Source organism: Falco punctatus (genome assembly GCF_963210335.1).
Source record: "Falco punctatus genome assembly, contig: scaffold_50, whole genome shotgun sequence".
Classification (NCBI taxonomy): domain Eukaryota; kingdom Metazoa; phylum Chordata; class Aves; order Falconiformes; family Falconidae; genus Falco; species Falco punctatus.
In genome coordinates this window covers 690990-709687 of record NW_027660309.1, presented here as the reverse complement: position 1 = coordinate 709687, position 18698 = coordinate 690990, and the positions used below count along the sequence as shown (strand labels likewise).

Sequence of the window (18698 nt, the reverse complement as noted above, 5' to 3'; positions counted from 1 at the left end):
CCGTCGCAACAAATGGCGCCCGAACAGGGACCCTAGAGAGGGCTGAACCTGCGAGCTACGGTTCGACGGAGATTCGGGTACCAGTCCTGAAAGCAGCGCAGGAGGCGGAAGGGCACAGTCCCCGCGCCCGGGAGCACCTACAGAGGGTCCCGCCGGCCACGCGTCGCCGAAGTCTCGCAAAGGCTGCAACAGCGCTGAAGAAGGTGTGGAGAGACAAGCGATGTACGATTCGCTTATACGCTTTTTAGAAAAGCGGAGCGTGCAGGACATAGATTGTAAAAAGGAATTACCCGGGTTATTAGCGTATGGGATAGCATCCGGGACCCCGCGGCAGCGGCGAGCGGCGGCGCGCAGCCCGGCAGGCCCCTTCCCGGCCGCGGTTTCTCTCCAAGGCGGCACCCCCCCCCCTCCTCCGATCGGCGCCATGGCGATGCAAGCGGCCAAGCGAGCTAACATCTGGCTGCCCCCAGAGGTCAATCGGATCCTCTATATTCGGAACCTGCCGTATAAAATCACAGCGGAGGAAATGTATGATATTTTTGGGAAATACGGACCTATTCGACAAATCAGAGTTGGAAACACTCCTGAAACAAGAGGAACAGCTTAAGCTTCTCAAGGAAAAATATGGAATTGATTACAAACCCACCCCCCCAAAAAAAAAAAAAAGTGCTTCAGATGTCCTCTACAAGAAATGGGTTTCTGCCTTGAACTAGCAAACATCTCTGTGTTTAAAATGAAGCCTTTTTGCCTTGATGGAGATAATTTATTCTGTATTCTGTATTTATGCTTTATTCTGAATGTGGAAATTGGTTGGGACTAGGAGGCTGGCTTAAAGGCATTTTGCAAACGGGATTATTATTTTTGATCATTATTGTAATAATAGTTTTTTGATCAAAACCAGCCAAAATTATTTGTAAACATTAGGCATATCTGAAGAGAATGCCTTTATTTGAATCAGCAGTTAAGGTGTAGTTTAGTCTGATGCTGTGGTTTTATCTGCTCCTGGTGAATTTTTGAAGTGATGAAATCAGAGATACAAGGTATACTAAGAGTTATGAGGTAATAAGGTAATAATCTAAGTAAGGGTGCTGTCTTTTATATCTACAAGTGCAATATGCATTTATGTAGCAGAGAGAAACTTTAACAATAATGTTGCTTGAGCGAGATGTGCATATGACAACTTGGGAAAAGGGATATCACAACTGGAGTGCAACGGTGTTTCTATGTCTGGCAGAGTGAAATCTTTCAAGACCTGAGTTTAGACAGTCTAAAATCAATTGTTAGTATTCAGAAAACCCATCTTAAGCCTCTTTTGCTTACATAGTGTTATGGAAGTCAACTGCTATTGTAGAGAATTAATGATTTTTTAATACATATTAACAAATACTACTATTTTAACTTGAGGCAGTTGAGTGAGAAATACTCACGTGTAGCATTTGAGGGAATGTCAGCATAAATCGCACTTACAGTAAGACTGCATTTTTAATTACTGTACTCGTTAAGATTTGATGATGCCATAAGGCTAAGGCCTTTTATCACAGATTGGTTCTGAACTAAAAGGTGTGTGCACACGTAGATATGCACATTTGTGTTATTTTCCTTAATTGGCTACAAAATAATATAATTAGGTTGGGGACTAGATCTTGGGAATTTGTCTATTACACTTCTGTTTGTTAAGGAACGTGCATAACATACAGCACCCATGTAGGCTTGGCTTGTGGCATAGTTGTCAAATTTAGCATAGACATTCAGACAGATAAGCAAGGTACTCTTCTTGTGTGTATCACCTACAAGCCATTATGGCTTAGTGTGTAAATCTGTATGTAACTGTTGAAAAATCCACTTATGAATGTATATAGCTTAGAACTAATTTTTCCCTTTGTTAATTCTTTGATATCAATGAGGTATTCTTCAGAAAATGTATGGACTGGTTGGTTGCATAAGGGCAGTTGTTATTTGGACAGAAAATTGTTAATGGTCAGGGATTTTCCACTAAAATATTTGCAAATATTCCTAGTCAAACATCAGTTTGGTTTCTTTTTGGGTTTTGAGCTTGCATTAGTCCATGTTCAGAACTTTAAAATTACCTTTGAATTTTTTAAACTTTTTATATCACTGGAACAGAAAGAGCATCTAAATTAAAGCTTCAAGCTAACTTTATTTTTCAAGTATTTCTGGAATTATCCTTCTGAACTGAGATTTTATAAGTTGGCTGTGTATTTTCCTGTGTTAAAACGCTGTTATTGAAAATGGTCAACCAGGCCTATGTCGCCCAAAATAAAAACGGGGGAATTGTGGATAACTGGCTAGCTGAAAAAGGTCTCATAGACATAGTCCAGCTGGCTGGACAAAAATGCACATCGCTCTCAGCTTATCTGAAGTAAAGCAAAAGTTACACAATAACAGGAAGATTGCGGTGGGAAAAGAATGTTGCAGGTGGGAACAGATAACTACAGAAGAGAAACTAGGGGCGGGCTTGGTATTTAGGCAACTAACCAATAATGAGCTTAACTTCTGTAATATGTATGAGCTAATTATAAGAAGGCATAAAAGGTGACTATAAGGGACAATAAATGAAGTCTGCTGATCACTCATATTGAGTGACTGTGTCTTCCCTCCGTCGCAACAGGGGATAATTCTTAGGGTTAAGTCTCAGGGTTAAGTTTCAAGGCTAAGTTTCAATGTTAAGTCTCAGGGTTATGTCTTCGGGTTAAGTCTTAAGGTTAAATCTTAAGGTTAAGTCTTAAGGTTAAGTCTTATGGTTAAATCTTAGGGTTAAGTCTTAGGGTTAAGTTTTAGGGTTAAGACTTAAGATTAAGTCTTAGAGTTATGTCTTAGGGTTAAGTCTTAAGGATAAGACTTATAGTTACATCTTTAAGTTTACGTCTTAGCTTTATGTCTTAGGGTTAAGTCTTAGGGTTTTGTCTTAAGGTTAAGTATTATTATTAAGTCTTAGGGTTAAAGTCTTAAGATTTAATCTCAGGGTTAGGTCTTACGGTTAAGTCATAAATTTAAGTCTTAATTTTAAGTCTTAGGGATAAGTCTTAAGGTTAAGTCTCAAGGTTAATCTCAGGGTTAATCTCAGGGTTAAGATTTAGGGTTAAGTCTTAAGGTTAAGTCTCAGAGTTATGTCTTAGGGTTAAGTCTTATGTTTAAGTCTTAGGGTTAAGTCTTAAATTTAAGACCTAGGGTTAATTCTTAGGGTTAAAATCTTTAAGATTAAGTCTCAGGGTTAAGTCTTAGGGGTAAGTTTTAAGGTGAAGTCTTAACATTAAGTATCAGTGTTGTGTCTTTGGGTTAAGTCTTAAGGTTAACTTTTAGGGTTAAGTCTTAGGGTGAAGTCTAAAATTTAAGTCCTAGGGTTAAGTCGTACAAGGTTAAATCTCAGGGTTAAGTCTTAAGGTTAAGTCTTAAATTTTAATGTTAAAGTTTTAAGGTTAAGTTTCAGGGTTAAGTCCTAGGGTTACTTCTTAAGGCTAAGTCTCAGGGTTAAGTGTTAGTGTTAAGTCCTAGGGTTAAGTCTTAATGTTGAGTCTTAAGGTTGAGTCTTAGGGTTGATTTTTAAGGTTAAATCTTTTGGTTAAGTCTTAAGGTTAAGTCTTAATGTTAAGTCTTAGGGTTAGGTCTCAGGGTTAAGTTTTAAGGTTAAGTCTTAGGGTTAAGTCTTAATGTTATGTCTTAAATTTAAGACCTAGGGTCAATTCTTAGTGTTAAAATCTTTAAGTCTCAGGGTTAAGTCTTAAGTTTAAGTCTCAGGGGTAAGTCTTAAGTTAAGATAGGATGAAGTCTTAGGGTTAAGCCTTAGAGTAAAGACTTAAGATAAAGTCTTAAGTTTAAGTGTAAGGCTTAAGGCTTAGAGTTCAGTCTTAGGGTTAAGTTTTAAGGGTAAGAATTAAGGTTAATCTTAAGAGTTAAGTCTTACGGTTAAGTCTTAAGGTTATGTCTTAATGTTAAGTCTTAGGGTTAAGTCTCAGGTTCAGTTTTTAAGGTTGAGTCACAAGGTTAAGTCTTAAGCTCAAGTCTTAATTATAAGTGTTAGTGTTAAGTCTTAAGGTTAAGTCTAAGGGTTAAGTCTCTAAGATTAAGTATTAGGTTTAAGTCTCAGGGTTATGTCTTAGGGTTAACTGTTAAGGTTAAGACCTAAATTTAAGTCTTAGGGTTAAGTCTTAAGGATAAGTCTTAAATTTAAATCTTAGGGTTAAATCTTAAGGTTAAGTCGTACGGTTAAGTTTTAAGGTTAAGTCTTAAATTTAAGTGTTCTGGTTATGTCTTAAGGTTAAGTCTTAGTGTTAAGTCTTAAGGTTAACTCATAAATTTAAGTTTTAGGGTTAAGTCTTTGTGTTCAGTCTTAAGGTTAAATCTTAAGTCCTAGGCTTTGAGTCTTAGGGTTAAGTCTTAAGTTTAAGTCTTTGGGATACATCTTAGGGTTAAGTGTCAGCGTTAAGATTTATGTTTAATTCTTAAGTTTAAGTCTTAAGGTTAATTTTTAAGTTTAATCTTATGGATTGAGTCTTAGGTTTAAGTCTTAGAGTTGTCTTGGGGATATGTTTTAGAATTAAGTCTCAGGGTTAAGTTTAAGCTTAAGCCTCAGGGTTAAGTCTTAAGGTTAAGTCTTACGGATTGAGTCTTAGGTTTAAGTCTTAAGTATAAGTCTTAAGTTGAAGTCTTAGGGTTAAGTCTTAGGCTTAAGTCGTAGGATTAAGATTCAAGGCTAAGTCTTACGTTTAGGTCTTAGGGTTAAGTCTTAGCGTTAAGTCTTATGGTTAAGTCTCAATGTTAAGTTGTAGGGTTCAGTCTTCTGGTTAGGTCATTATTTTAGGTCTTAGGGTTAGGTCTTAGTGTTAAGTCTTAATGTTGAGTCTTAGGGTCAAGTTTTAGGGTTAAGTCTTAAGGTTATATGTAGGGTTAAGTTTTAGGGCTAAGTCTTACAATTTAGTCTTAGGGTTAAGTCTTAAGGTTAAGTTTTATGGTTAAGTCTTTAGGTTAAGTCGTAGGGTTCAGTCTTACGGTTAAGTCATTAGGCTAGGTATTAGGGTTAGGTCTTAGGGATAGATTCAAAGGGTTAAGTCTTAAGGTTGAGTCTTAGGGTTAAGACTTAGAGTTCAGTCTCTAGGGTTAGGTCTTTAGGTTAGCTCTTAGGGTTAGGTATTAGGATTAAGTCTTAGGGTTAAGTCTTAGCTTAAGTCTTAAGTTTAGGTGTTAGGGTTAAGTCTTAAGATTTAGTCTTAGGGTTAAGTCTTTGGGATAAGTTTATAGAGTTCAGTCTTAGAGTTAAGTCTTAGGCTTAAGTCTTAGAGTTAGGCCTTATGGTTAGGTATTAGGATTATGTCTTCTGGCTGTTTTAAGATTAAATCTTAAGGTTAAGTCCTAGCATTAAGTCTTAAGGATAAATCTTAGAGTTAATTCTTATGGTTAGGTCTTAGGGTTAGTTCTTAGGTTTAAGTCTTAGGGATAGGCCTAATGGTTAAGTTTTAGTTTAATTCTTAAGGTTAAGTCTTATGGTTAAGTCTTAGAACTGAGTCAGGATAAAGTCTTAGGGTTAAGTCTTAGATTTAAGGCTTAAGGTTAAGTCTGAGGGCTAAGTCTTAGGGTTAGTTCTTAGGGTTAAGTCTTGGTGTTAAGTCTATAGGGTTAAGTCTTAGGGTTACGTCTTAAGGTTGAGTCTTTAGGGTTCAGTCTTATGGTTAATTCTTAAGGTTATGTATTAAGGTTATGTCTTCAGGTTAAGTCTTTAGGTTCGGTCTTAGGGTTAAGTCTTAAGTTTAAGTGTTAAGGTTTAGTGTTAAGGTTAAGTCTTAGGGTTAAGTCTTAGAGTTCAGTCTCTAGGGTTAGGTCTTTAGGTTAGGTGTTAGGGTTAGGTATTAGGATTATGTCTTAGGGTTAAGTCTTAGCTTAAGTCTTAAATTTAGGTCTCAGGGTTAGGTCTTAAGGTTGAGTTTTAATATTGAGTCTTAAGGTTGAGTCTTAGGGCTAAGTATTATTACCAGGAACAGAGGTATATTATTGTAGGGTCTTGCAACTGGGTCTTCTGCAAGATCGATCGATCGATCGATATATAGTCAGACAGACATAAAAATTACACAATAGCTGCCCTAAATGTTTCAGAGATTTATTTCCATCAGTTTAGGTCATTGAACTTCCTACAGTAGTTATCTATTTCCTCATGCTGCCAAGAACTCCATCGTGTTTGCCATCACTAGTACCAATTGCTCTTTTCCTTGTTTCTTTGGGTAACTTTGGAGTCTTTGCTGTGGAAACAGGCTAGTGTGATGAAATTTAGCACATAGGAATACTTCATGGTTTGCTGACTCTTCAGCAGGGGTTTCCTTCCTCCACTCCCTGCCCAGATCCACCCCTGTTCTCTTCATTCCTCTGTCCCTCTCCTGTCCCTCTCCTGTCACCACACCGCCCCATCTCACCCCCCTCTGCTGCTCAAAATATTAAGGGAACTAGATCTGTATTGAAAAAATTGGGGTTTCTCTTTCCTCTCCTGAGGATTTACCACCCAGAGCAGGCTCAGGTTCTGATCCTGCAAACTGCTCCCCAGTGCTTGGATGCTTGCTCTGGGAAACAAGGACAGCTGCTCAAATTCTTTTGCAGGCAGAATCTTTGTTTAAATTCTAGTTGAAATGAAATGAAAAGCTGTCATCAGTCCCACCTGTGGCACAGAGAGACACCTGTGTTTCACGCACATGTCTGCACAGAAACACACGCAGAGGGAAAAAAAGCCCGGTACTGCTTTGTGCAAGGAAGTACGTAAACTCTCCCTATCAGCATTGCTGCTTTGAGCAATTGAATCGTTCTACAGTTATCCGACAAGCCAACACGCTGCCCATCAAATCAGAACCAGAATGTATGCCATTTGCAAGATGGGGCAGCAATAAGCTTTCAACCACTTTCCAGCAAGATCAATTCAAGCAAGGCTGTGTATTCATGGATTTTCTCCTCTGCAAAGCCATGAAGAAAACATGAACAGCACTCCCCAAAGGCAAAGGAGCAAACTGAGGGAGAGCAGCTCATTGGCGCCTTTCAGAGCTTCAACAGTCTGGAGAAACGGGAAAAACACCCATACAAAGGTAAAGAGCAGCCAAGATGCACTTTTATAAAATGCATATTGGGGCCTGTTCCACATCTCAGAATGACTTTCAATATTGCTTTGCATGGTTTTTAGACCAAGGCCTAAAGTGGAGTGATAGCTTCTGCTTGCCAGGGCATGAGAAGATCACTTAAATGAGCAACACAGTAACAAGTAAACACCAAAGGCGATAGCAGAGCTTACCGTTTCCCTCCACTGGCGACCAGCTGTGCAGTAAACCAGCTTAACCAGCCTCCCTAAGGATGGCTCTAAAGTCGCTGAAAAGGAAAAAAAAGAAGGTAAGTTCTTAGCCTGGAATGTAAAGGCACCCTCTTGGCTTCCAGGCAGGTGGCACAGATGGCCCAGCAGGGTCATGTTCCCACATTCCAGGAAAGATAAAAGAAACACAGGACGTCTTAGTGGGGTGGGTTTGTTGCGTCCTTTCCATTTGGTGAAAGCCTGAGGAAGGATGTATTCCCCGGTAGGACCGGTGGCACTTTAGACCTGAGGTTAAAAAAGTGCTCCACTTCAGTGACACTCCCCAAGCTGCTTTCACCACAAAACAGAAAAAGATTTGCTCTCTCCAGTATGGTGGGAATGATACCATAAAGTCGGTCAGGGAGAAAAACCCTCTAAGACTTGCTTGCAAGTTTCAGAAGGCCGGCATTCTTTATGGCAGTGCTGGGAGCACGGGGGAATGTTTCCTCTGAGCGTGCTCACCCAGTTCCTCGAGGGTACGCACTATGGACAGCAGAGCACTTGCACACTCATAGCGCATTACACATGCATTTTCAGTCAGGCACGGGATGGGTTACAAGTTGCTTGCTTTAATGCAAACGAGCACACACCCTCAGACAGCACTGCTGAGGTTTTTTACTAGCTCCCCGTGCTCCCCAAGCGGGGCCTTGCCCTCTCTCGGGGGGCTATCTGAGTCAGAGGTCACGATCTCCCCCCACAACAATTACCTTTGTCCGAATTCCAACCAACATTCTGCGGATCGCAGCACTCTATCAGCTTGTCTCCTCCTGCGACCACAACGTCCTCACCCAGAGGCTCTTTCTGCATCACCAAAGAGAACGCAGATCTTTTCCCCACCCATTCTTTCTTCCCCATCCCTCCCAAGGCTGACTCCCTGGATGAGAGGTCCCTTAATTCGTCACTTCTAACAGCTTTAGAGAGTCAGCTTGGCCTAACCTTTGTGCGCAGGTGTGTTTAACGTAGAGCTACACACCAAATCAGAGCGTGGCAACTGGGGAGCTCAGACATCTTGTCCCTTTGCCGAGCCAGCAGCTTCCCCTTAGCAGAATCCCTGGACATAAATGTATATACGGTGGAATCTATACGGTGGCATCAAACGTCCCGCCAGACACCACATCCGTCCCTAAAATCCTTCCCCCCAAACAACCCTGAAAGACTTCCCTTGACACCCTCCTCCACCCCAGGCTGTTCCTGAAATCATCCCCCACCTCCACCTCCCTGCCCTGGCCCTAAAACTTCTCCCCCAGACCCTGGTCCGGCCCTAAAGTCCCTCCCCCACCCTCGGTCCGTCCCTAACGTCCTTCCCCCAACCCCAACACCTCCCCTCCCGTCCTTCCCTAAAGGCCTTCATCAACCTCCCGTCCGTCCGTCCCTAAAACCCTTCCCCCAGACTCCCCACTCTGTTCTCTAAATAACACACACAGCCTCAACACCTCCCCCCCCGTGTATCAATACGCACCCCCCCACATACCCCCACCTCCCCCACTCCCCCACCCCACCTCCCCCCACCCCCCACCCCCCATACACCCACTCCCACAAACACACATCCTTGCCCCACCCCCACACACCCCGGTCCATCCCTAAACACCTTCATCCATTCCCACCCGTCCCTCCCTAAACCCCTTCCCCCCGCCCCCTCCCCTGCCCCCGTCCCTCTGTCCCTGGCATGGCCCAACTGCCCAGCACCACCAGACCACTCTGGCCCAAACACCATAAGGCAATGGTTCCCACCTGACAATAGCAAGTCGAGGAACTTTTTTTTTTTTCCTAAATAGAGAGCGTTTTACTTTGTACGCTGCCGACTACAGCAAATTATGTTTTGCTGACCGGCTGGATACCCAGCAAAGCTGAACTCCACATCAAATATAATAAAATCTACCAATTATATCAAATAATGGAATATATCAAATGCAGTTCCTTTTATTGCAATAAAAGAAAATAGCATGCAATATGATAAAAGGAACCAGTGGCAGTTACTGTGAGCGATATGATAAAAGAGCAATAGGAGCGAAGCATCCATTTGTTATCCCAAAGTGTTAACGTGACTAAGGAAAGGAGACATCACCAATTCCCACCCCAACAACACCCAGGCCCACCCTTCGGCTGGGAGCCCCCTTGCAGCCAGTGCCAGGAGTCTCTCGGGAACTGGGAAATTCCCCTGGAGAAGGTACCAGGAAGGAATTCTCTCGCTGCTTCCCACCATGCATGGTAGCCATGTGAGGCACAGCACAAGCGTTCTGCTCCCTGCTTTCTGTGCTGAGAAAATTGACACAGCACTTTTGAACTCATATAGAACCAAAAAACATGGCTTGGGAAAGTGCAGGGCTGCTCCCCTGGAGAGGGTTCCAGGAAGGAATTCTCTTGCTGCTTCTCACCCTGCCCTGGCAACCGTGTCAGGCACAGCAGAAAAGTTCTTCTCCCTGCTTTCTGTGGTGAGAACATTGACCTCTTTTCATTGGCAATAATGCATAGCCCAAAAAAGTCACCTTGACAAAGTGCAGCAGTGCTCCCTGGAGAAGGTGGCAGGAAGGAATTCTCTTGTTGCTTTTCACCCTGCCCTGGCAGCCATGTCAGGCACAGCACAAATGTTCTGCTCCCTGCTTTCTGTGGTGAGCAAAATTAACCCTTAAGTGTTGCAGTCGTTAAGAGCCCAAAAAAGTAACTTTGGGAAAGTACAGCACTCCTCCCATAAAGAAGGTACCAGGAAAAAATTCTCTTGTTGTTCTCACCCTGCCCTGGCAGCCATGTCAGGCACAGCACTAAAGTTCTGCTCCCTGCTTTCTGTGGTGAGAAAATTGACCCATCATGGTTGCACTCATAGAAAGACAAAAAAACACACCTTGGGAAAGTGCAGCACTGCTGCCCTGAAAAAAGTGCCAGGAAGGAATTCTCTTGCTACTTCTCACCCTGCCCCAGCAGCCATGTGAGGCACAGAACAAAAGTTCTGCTCCCTGCTTCCTGTGGTGAGAAAATGGACCTCTCATATTTGCGATCACGCAGAGCCAAAAAAACCCCTCACTGTGGGTAAGTGCAGCAGTGCTCCCCTGGAGAAGGTGCCAGGAAGGAACTCTCTTGCTTTTTCTCACTCTGTCCTTGCAGCCATGTGAGGCACAGCACAAATGTTCTGCTCCCTAGTATCTGTGTTCTGAAAATTAACCCCTCACATTTGCAATCGTATAGAGCCAAAAAACCCCTCACCTTGACAAGTGCAGCACTGCTCCCCTGGAGAAGGTTCCAGGAAGGAGTTCTCTTGCTGTTCCACACCATGCCCTGGCAGCCATGTGAGGCACATCAGAAAAGTGCAGCTCCCTGCTCTCTAAAGTCAGCAAAATTGACCGTTCACAGTTGCGCTCATGTAGAGACAAGACTTTCTTACTCAAAAGCAAACCCCAAAAAGCCACGTAGCCTTGGGAAACCCCTTGTCCTTCCGTGTGGCTGGTGACTTCCCATGGCTCTTCCGCAAGGCAGGAGAAACAACCATGAATTTGGAAGCCCACGTAAATTCAAGTACGCTTAGTCCTCTGACAGTCACTGCTTATGGGCCAGCAGTCCTCTCACCCCTCCACAGATCTGCCTCTTAGTCCTCTAGCAGTCATCCTCCATGGAGGGACCACAAGTCCTCCATACCTACCTACCAACTCACCAGAAATGAGTCAGACCACACCAGAAGTGACACTGCCTGACCTGCAGGAGATATATTAGACCAGTAACGATGGTTTCAAGACAGAAAAAACACCACCATCCAACAGTACAGCAGAAAAACAACCAGAAGAAACTCTGTACACAAACCAAAGGCCCCCATCCAAACCCCACAAAGGCAATAGAGGTGAAAAAAGGCACTCTCCACAAAGAAACCCACCACACAGTTCACAAGATAAGATAAAAATGCCATAACCCCAGGAACGCAGGGCCAACAAACCCAGATCCTGTCCATAACAATAACACACTTTGACACTAACTCGCCTGACCTCTGGCATACCATAACCTTGTTGCCCCCAAACCACGGCACATTGTAGCCCTAAGGCAACACTAGATGGAACACAAAGTCCCTTGAGATCTCTGCCAAGGCCTTCAGGTGGTCCCTGACCTCAGGCATCACAACCTTGAAGTGGGAGCCAGACGGAGGCACCAGGACATCACCGGCACCCATCTTCGCACCCTGAAACAGGGCCTGGGATAAACGCTCCTGGGGACAGAGGCTGAGGCACTCGGAGGCTTTGAGCCGGCCAGCCACCATCACAGGGCTTCAGCTCATCATTTCTGTGTCAGAGCCACCAGGCAGGTGGCCCCATCCTCCCTGAGAGACCGCTCAGGGCACCTGTACCCAGCTCCAGGGGGCTGGATACACAGCCTCGGATCCATGGGGGGGAGGGGTGCTTTAATCCTGGGAGCAGGATTTCTAACAGTGCCCCTGGGGAGGAAAGCCTCCTCAGGCCTGGAAGCCTGAGAGACATCCCTGCGCTGCTCCACACGTCACCAAAAGCAGGGGCTGAGGAAGGCTGCTTTGGGGCCCGTCGAGGGAACCAGCTCCCCTGGGCTGCTCTGTGGCCACCGGCTGCCGTTGCTGTCGCGCGGGTCTCAGTGCTGCTCTGCAGTCGGCCGTCACCTCCTCGCGGGACACTCTCCAGCGCAGCACACGTCTGCACTGGCTCTCCCTGGGGACAAAGATCACAAGCGAGGGATGGGCTTGGCTTTGCCCCCAGTCCCAGGCTGCCACCAGAGAGACCTGCCACCCCCGCCCCAGCTGTGCCATGTGGGCACCACGTACAGCTGCAGATGTGGGTCAGGGCAGCTGTGGGCAGGGGGCAAGCCCCGTGGTGGTACCCCGGCACTGGCAGCAGGCAGAGCTGGGGAGAGCGAGGGGCAGCCCAGGGCAGCCGGCAGCTGGCGGCGGGGCCCGTCAGGGTGCAGCACCCTCAGCAATGCCCGGCTCCGTGCGCCTCGGCCCCAGGGCTGCAGCGCAGGGCTGGCCCCAGCTGGGGCTGGGCTGGGAACAGGCAGGCAGGGCCCCTGGCAGCCCCGGCACGCACCTGCTCCCTGCATGGGGCAGCCTGCTCCTTTGCAATCGACCCCGTGGCATCCAGAGAAGAGCCCTGCCCTGGGCCTGAGCCATCTCTGCAGGCAGGAGGCCTTCCTCGGCGTCCGTCCCTCAAACCCCTCCCTCCGGCCCCCACGGTCCGTCCCTAAAACACTTCCCCTCGCCCCCAGCCCCTGCGAGCGGGGAATCCGCCTCCCCAGCTGTGAGCCCGGGCGGCGCAAGCCCCCCCAGGGCTCACCCTGCCACCCATGTGGTTCCTGGAAGAAACACCATCCCACCATGCCCGCAGGCAAACCGCTATCCCTATGGACACAATGGGGGCAGCCGGCACGGGGGTTGGGGGTGGGTGGGTGGGGGTGGGGGGGTGTCACTCTCGGGGCTATCCTAGTGAGCAACACTCAGAGAGGCCAAAAACTGGAGTGCAGGGTTGATGCCGGCATTAGAGCCGGCTGCAAGCGAAAGGCACTCAATGGGCATGGGCGCTGCTGGGAGGGAAAGCGCCACGTCAGGACGGTCGGGAATCTCGGCTGGCTGGGAGGGAGCTCCATCGAGCGCTCAGAGTCGAGGCTTGAGATCCTTGCAGCCACGGAGGTTTTTGCACGGAGAGCTGCGCTAAGCAAGGCCCGTTTATCACTTTGGCTGCAACACGAGGGTGCTGCACCCCTGCATGGTGCTTCCCCTGAGCCGACAGAGAACCTTCTCTCCTGGGCTTTGTTCCCTCTGGGACAGCGGCTGTGAGCGAGGCAGGGCTGTCAGATATGCACAGCAGGGGTCGAGGGGCTCAGAACGGATAAACCCCCCGGCCTGCGCCCGGCCCGGCCCCTCTCTTACAGCCGCCATGGCAGTTCCCCTGCAGCTGAATAGAACCATCAACGCTCTGTCTTCAGTGGGGTTTCTTGTACATAGAAAAAGGGGACAGCACAAAGCGTGAAGCAAAGCCAAGAAGGTGGCACCTGCTTTTAAAAAAGAATACATTCAGTACATCACAAAAAAATGCGGTGGGACTCACTCTTCCAATTGGGTTAGGCAGGAGGAAAATGGATTTGGAAAGCAAATAAGAATCGCTCACTTCAAGCTATAAGGTGGCTACTAAACACAGACTCTCCCGTGCATGTCCTGCTCATTAGTTCCGTGCTTTGGAAGTGCCTGTGGTTTCCCTGAAGCACCCTCTCTGGGTTACTCTTCCAAAGGGGTTCTGGGGACATCTGCATAGGGAAGCTGCCTGAAGCAATCACCGTTTGTTATCCTGTCAGGTTTCAGCCAGGGCAGATAGCCTGTGCATGCAGGGACTACAAACTGCAGGCATCGCAACTTGTGGACCCCAAGAAAAAGGGGGTACACGATATGAATTTACGGTACAAGGCTGTCACTGAAGCAAGCCACGTGAAGTGGAATATAGTACTTCTAGCAACAGTGAAATAGTGTACATTAAAAGAGTATTCATCTATATACAAAAAAGTCACAAACACTTTTTTTCAGGACATTTCTCAAGATCTTGAGAAATAGACCTCTGTTTACTGGTAAGGGAAGAAGAAGTAAGAAACTAAAAAGTGTCCATCCCAATACACACACCACCACCACAAACACCACCACCCGCCCCCAAATTACCTCAGGTGAACCGCGGCCTTTTGAAAAAGGGCCAGCATCTAAAGCGTATGTAGTGACCTGGAACAACGTTGCTGCATATTTGGGATCCAGATGATACAGGGCAGCGTGAGGATTGCTAACATGGACAGAACAGCGGGACTTACTTTGCCTCTTTATTTCGGTAGCTAGGTAAATAGCTAAGGGTCGAGGCTCTTGTGGCGAGGTGTCTGCTTACCCTTGAGCAAACAGTACTTCAGTAAGTGCAAAACCAAACCTGCAACATTGGGAACGGCAGTTTCCTGCTGACACGCATTTTTTTCCAAAAGGCAGGTGTCTGCTTCCTATCCGGGGCCATCTTTGTGCACGCTAAAAATAGTTCATGCACTTAGTGCCGTGTTCAGAGTTTTGAGAGATGGACAGCAGTGTCTGGATACACCTGGGCTTCTTGACCTTCCTGAATTTTTTCAGCGGTTGATCTCGAAAAGCTTTTCTTCTCTCCTTTTCTCTTCTGGTGTGCTTTCAGCCTCTTCTCCAGAGACCTGTTTTGCCTTTCTGTTTCTTTGCTTTTCATTTTCCCGAAACGAAAGACCCTGCAAACCTTGATATTCCACAGTGTTATTAGAGAGGTAAAACCACGATCAACTGGAATCAGTTCTCATTTTAAACAAAGGGAGCTCATTTTACCTTCTTTCCTCTGAAAGGCTCATCAGCTGTTGCGGGTCTACCGAGGAGTCTGCTGTGCTCTCGGGGGTGGTTGGAGGCAAAGGTACAAGTGCCTGAACCGGAAAGGTTGAAGTTGAAAGGTGGCAAGACACCTGGAGTAGTAAGCTACCGTTTTCCAAATTGCTACCTTAGCTCCTCAAATAAGATCCCTTTGGTTGCTTTGCATTATCCATATTTTGCACGGTCGCAAGATAGGCTTCAGGAGCTCTGATGAATTGGGATGATGGGCTGCCCCTTCTTGCGGGCTGGGGCACCACAAACTGGAGGGGCCTTGGAGGGTAGGACAGACCCTTGCCAGCTTCGTTCTGCTGGGCTTGCTTCTGCCTTCCTGGGACACGGTTCTGCCGTTATCCCTTGGGCAGCATTATCCCATTCTGGGGCGTGAGCCTTTTATTTTTAAATCTGCAATTTTGTATTTGACTTCTTGTAGGTATTTAGATTGATTAAGCACATTCCCAATGCATCTGAGAAACAACCTTTCTGGTTTTTCTTCTCTATCATTAGAGGGTGGGAAAAGTCAAACAGACAAGAGATCTAATGGCAGGAGGAGGCACAGCAGCTGCTTGGACCTATCAGAAACTACTGTCATACATGAGAAACGCGTCAGTGTTTCTTGGCCTGACATCCCTCTACTATTTCTGATTTCACCACCATACCTGCCCCTGCTTCTTTGTAGAGGATGAGCAGAGAGGGTGCTGTGTGCAAGAAGTCTTTTGCCTGGGGCTCTGCGTTTGCTTCACCTGCACGGCTCCTTTGATCTTCCAAACGCACCCATGGAACACAAAAGCACGTGCAGCAAAGTGACCTCGTGGAAGTGGACAACACCTAAACCAAAATCCACCAGCAGCACAATAAGGAATTGGACCAGAAGCCCCAGATTTTGAAAACCCTCAGCCCCTCCTCATACCTGTGCACCTGTCCACAGGTGCTGGCACCTCCTCGGCTGATGGAGGGGAGGGGCCGGCCACCTCCTCCCCAAAGATGTCCCCGCAGTTTTCAATCACAAACGGCACCAGCACGTTCCCCTGCACACATCAAAGCCTTGGCCTCAGCCTACGAGTTTTCTCCCTTTGAGCCTCCCAGTTCTCCCTGCCATCCCCCCTGGGGAGGGAGGGAGGGAGGGAGGGAGGGAGGGAGCGAGCAGCTGTGTGTTGCACAGCTGGCGGCCCCGCTTGAACCACAGCAGCCTATGAGCAACAGTTAGCTGGTTGATGGTGAGAGTGCTCATCCTTCGTCCTCCATCAGGGTGCGGGCGTCTCCCGTATCACACTGGGACGCACAAAAGCCTCAGCAGTCCGGCTGCTGTTGGAGCTGCTGGAAAAGCTTTTTGGGCGAGCCGACGTATTTGTAGTGGCCAGCGTGGCAGTTTGCTTTATACCGTTGCCCTGAGCGTGGGCATCTGGAGAAACTGCCCATCAGTCAGTGTGCAGGGATGACGGCCGCAGGGGACAGCGAGCTGCAGGTGATGGTCAGCGGCGGCACCGTGTCTGCCTGCGTGTTGTCCCGGCTCTGAGCTAATGGCGCTGCTCCCCAGTGGAGCATCCATCGAGCCTGAGCACAGGCTGTGCCTTAGCCAGAATCCGAGCAGGAGCTGAGGGGACAGTGACACCTCCAGAGGTGCCATCCGGCCCCCACCTCCCTGTGTGACTGTGCTGTGAGTCATAAAGCTCAGCCGTGATGCCCACTGGCAAGGAGTCTGGGCCAAGGGATGATCCCAAAGTCCTCCCCTAGGACGCACCACCAAACAATATCTGCCCAGTCCCCAATTATCACATGGCAGACGTAGTCAGAAGAGAGGAAAGATCATTTTATTGAGGACAGCAGCTGCGGGCTGGGGGGGTGGCGGCTACCCAGGAGCCCCAGGGCTTCAGGCAGGAAAACAGCACCTGCAACAATAAGAGCCAGGAAGCACTGCTAAAGCCACAAAGCCAGGACGAGGCGTGACTTGGTTGCCCTTGCTTTGGGGAACGCTTTACAAAGTGCCTTGCCTCAGCACTCCCGCCCAAAGGACTGGTTCTCTTCATTTACTCCAGCAGCCTCGGCAGACAATAAAAGCCTTACACAAGCAGCCTGCCACAGCAAGAAAGGATCTTCCTGACTTGCCGTTCGGTTCTCAAATGTTACGTTACTGCCTGTGGAACAGGGTTTAATAGGCTGTATTCCCAAGGCCTCTGACTCCCCTTTACTGACCTGGGGCCCCGCGTTCGTGCTTTTCCCAAATGACATTCGTTCTAGTGTTTGGTCCACAGTTCCCCGTTCTAATATCTAATAGTGCATTCCACCACTTCATACGTCGACTTTTCAATCGCTTCGTCCGTCTCTGGCCGGCCCCCTCGCGGGGAACACGGAAACGCAGATCGGGACCCCCCACTCACTTCACAGTTGAACTGTGTCTCTCACACACATCACACTTGCCGGGCAGCCCTCAGCCACACAGGCAGCATGTTACATACAACTCTAGGAATGCTGACAGTTTGCGTTAGCACACAAAGTACGTGTTTCAATGAACAATTGCCAAAAACCAAGTTCTAATTTTTTCTGGCCCTAAGCAGGGCCCTAAGCAGGGGCCCCTCTGCTCTGTTGCCCCTTCTTCCCCCAGTTTCTTACTGGAACTAGTAACTCCAGCTCATCAGTTCCTTGACCGTGGCTTCAATCTGTTCCTGAGCCACATGCACATCTTCTGTAGGCCCTTCCAAAGTGATGTTATCCTCTCCTCCAGTGAATTTGATGCGAACCTTGAGGTGAAAGACAATGAATCTCTTAAGAATTTGCCAAGATCCAAGCCAGGCCAATGCTCTTGGTCAGGCCTACACCATCGATCCCTGCCACTAAGAGATGCGCCTCTTCCCAAAAAGCCCAAACAAAATCCCCACAATTTCCCAAGTCAGTAACTTAACGATGTCAGCCATATGGCAGTGCCTAGAGCCCAAGGCTCTGGTGCTGTCCCGGTTTCTGCAAGGGCTTTGGAGAAGTTTACTCATCTAGCCTTTATCTAGATACCGTCTAACTCACCAGGGAGAAGCCTCGCTGCACTCGGCATTTCCAGGTATCCTGCTACATCAGTTCTCAAAACAGCACCACATAAAGCTTCCTTGGAAGGGCTCAACCCATGACAATAACATAGGATGAGCAGTGTTTGCAGCAGTAAAAGAGAGGGTTCCCTTGAACAGCAAAGATCTGTGTCATTTCCCCCTGGGTTTACCCACGCTAGAATACACCTCTCTCTCCTGTCACGAGTGATCTGGACTAAACCTTTTTCTACGCCGGGGGTGCTAAGCTAACCAGCTCATCCATACCTTTGGCACCTGCTGAGTTATTTTGGCCAGGTTCTGTCCTTTCTTTCCAATAATGAAACGATGAAGCCAAGAGGGGGCAGAGACCGAGGAGACGGTAAAACTGTTGGCCTGAGAGACAGAAAAACAGAGAAGCTGTTTGATGGACAAACTGGAAGAGGCCTTCACAACAATTCAGTTCCAATTCCCATGCTGCACCTCCGGTATTGACTTCTAAGCTGCACCTCTAATGGCCCAAGAGAGAGCACCCCCGCTACACCCGTCAGTGCTCACAAATGTATCTTCATGGGACCTTCAAAGGAGGCCTAGCCCATCTTGTCAGTACCTTTGCAAAGACTTCAGTCAATGCTTGCCCCAGTTTTTCAGGCTCGCCTCGCAGTATCAGCGTCTCCGAGCTACTGTCAATGGGTGGGATCTCGACAGAGACTCCAGTCTTCTCCAAGATCTCCTGCAGGGAATTCCCCTTGGGGCCGATGACATACTTGTGCTGGGACTTCTTCACCTCCACTGCAATAGTAGTAGTCTTCTTTTTCTGTAGGGGCAGAGACACTGAGGCGTCAATCACAAGGGGGCGGGGAAGGACAAGAGCGACAGGAAGAGGCACAAGATGCAGTCAGACTCTGCACCCAGCAAAGAGCAAAGCCAAGCTGAGCACAGTGGCTCGGCAGTACCCTAGCACCCCTTGGGCCCCTGCCTACAGAAAGCCTTGTGCTCAAAAATTCAC

At 47.4% G+C, this 18698-nt stretch overlaps 2 long non-coding RNA genes across 3 annotated transcripts in view; both read left to right on the top strand.

Annotated features, from left to right (window-relative positions):
- Nucleotides 1-3135: 3135 nt before the first annotated feature.
- The window catches only part of LOC308057163, a 374427-nt gene continuing 358864 nt past the window's right edge, over nucleotides 3136-18698 (top strand). The window contains exons 1-2 of one of the 2 annotated variants that reach the window (XR_013925160.1): nucleotides 3136-3156; nucleotides 3898-3974. This is a non-coding gene — a long non-coding RNA (uncharacterized lncRNA). Of the gene's footprint in view, nucleotides 3157-3897; nucleotides 4366-18698 lie in introns of both variants that reach the window. The other variant, XR_013925161.1, reaches the window with a different exon arrangement.
- Nucleotides 4866-18698, top strand: part of LOC308057164 — a 372076-nt gene continuing 358243 nt past the window's right edge. Inside the window, exons 1-2 of the long non-coding RNA XR_013925162.1 lie at nucleotides 4866-5748; nucleotides 5788-5909. This is a non-coding gene — a long non-coding RNA (uncharacterized lncRNA). The remainder of the gene's footprint in view (nucleotides 5749-5787; nucleotides 5910-18698) is intronic.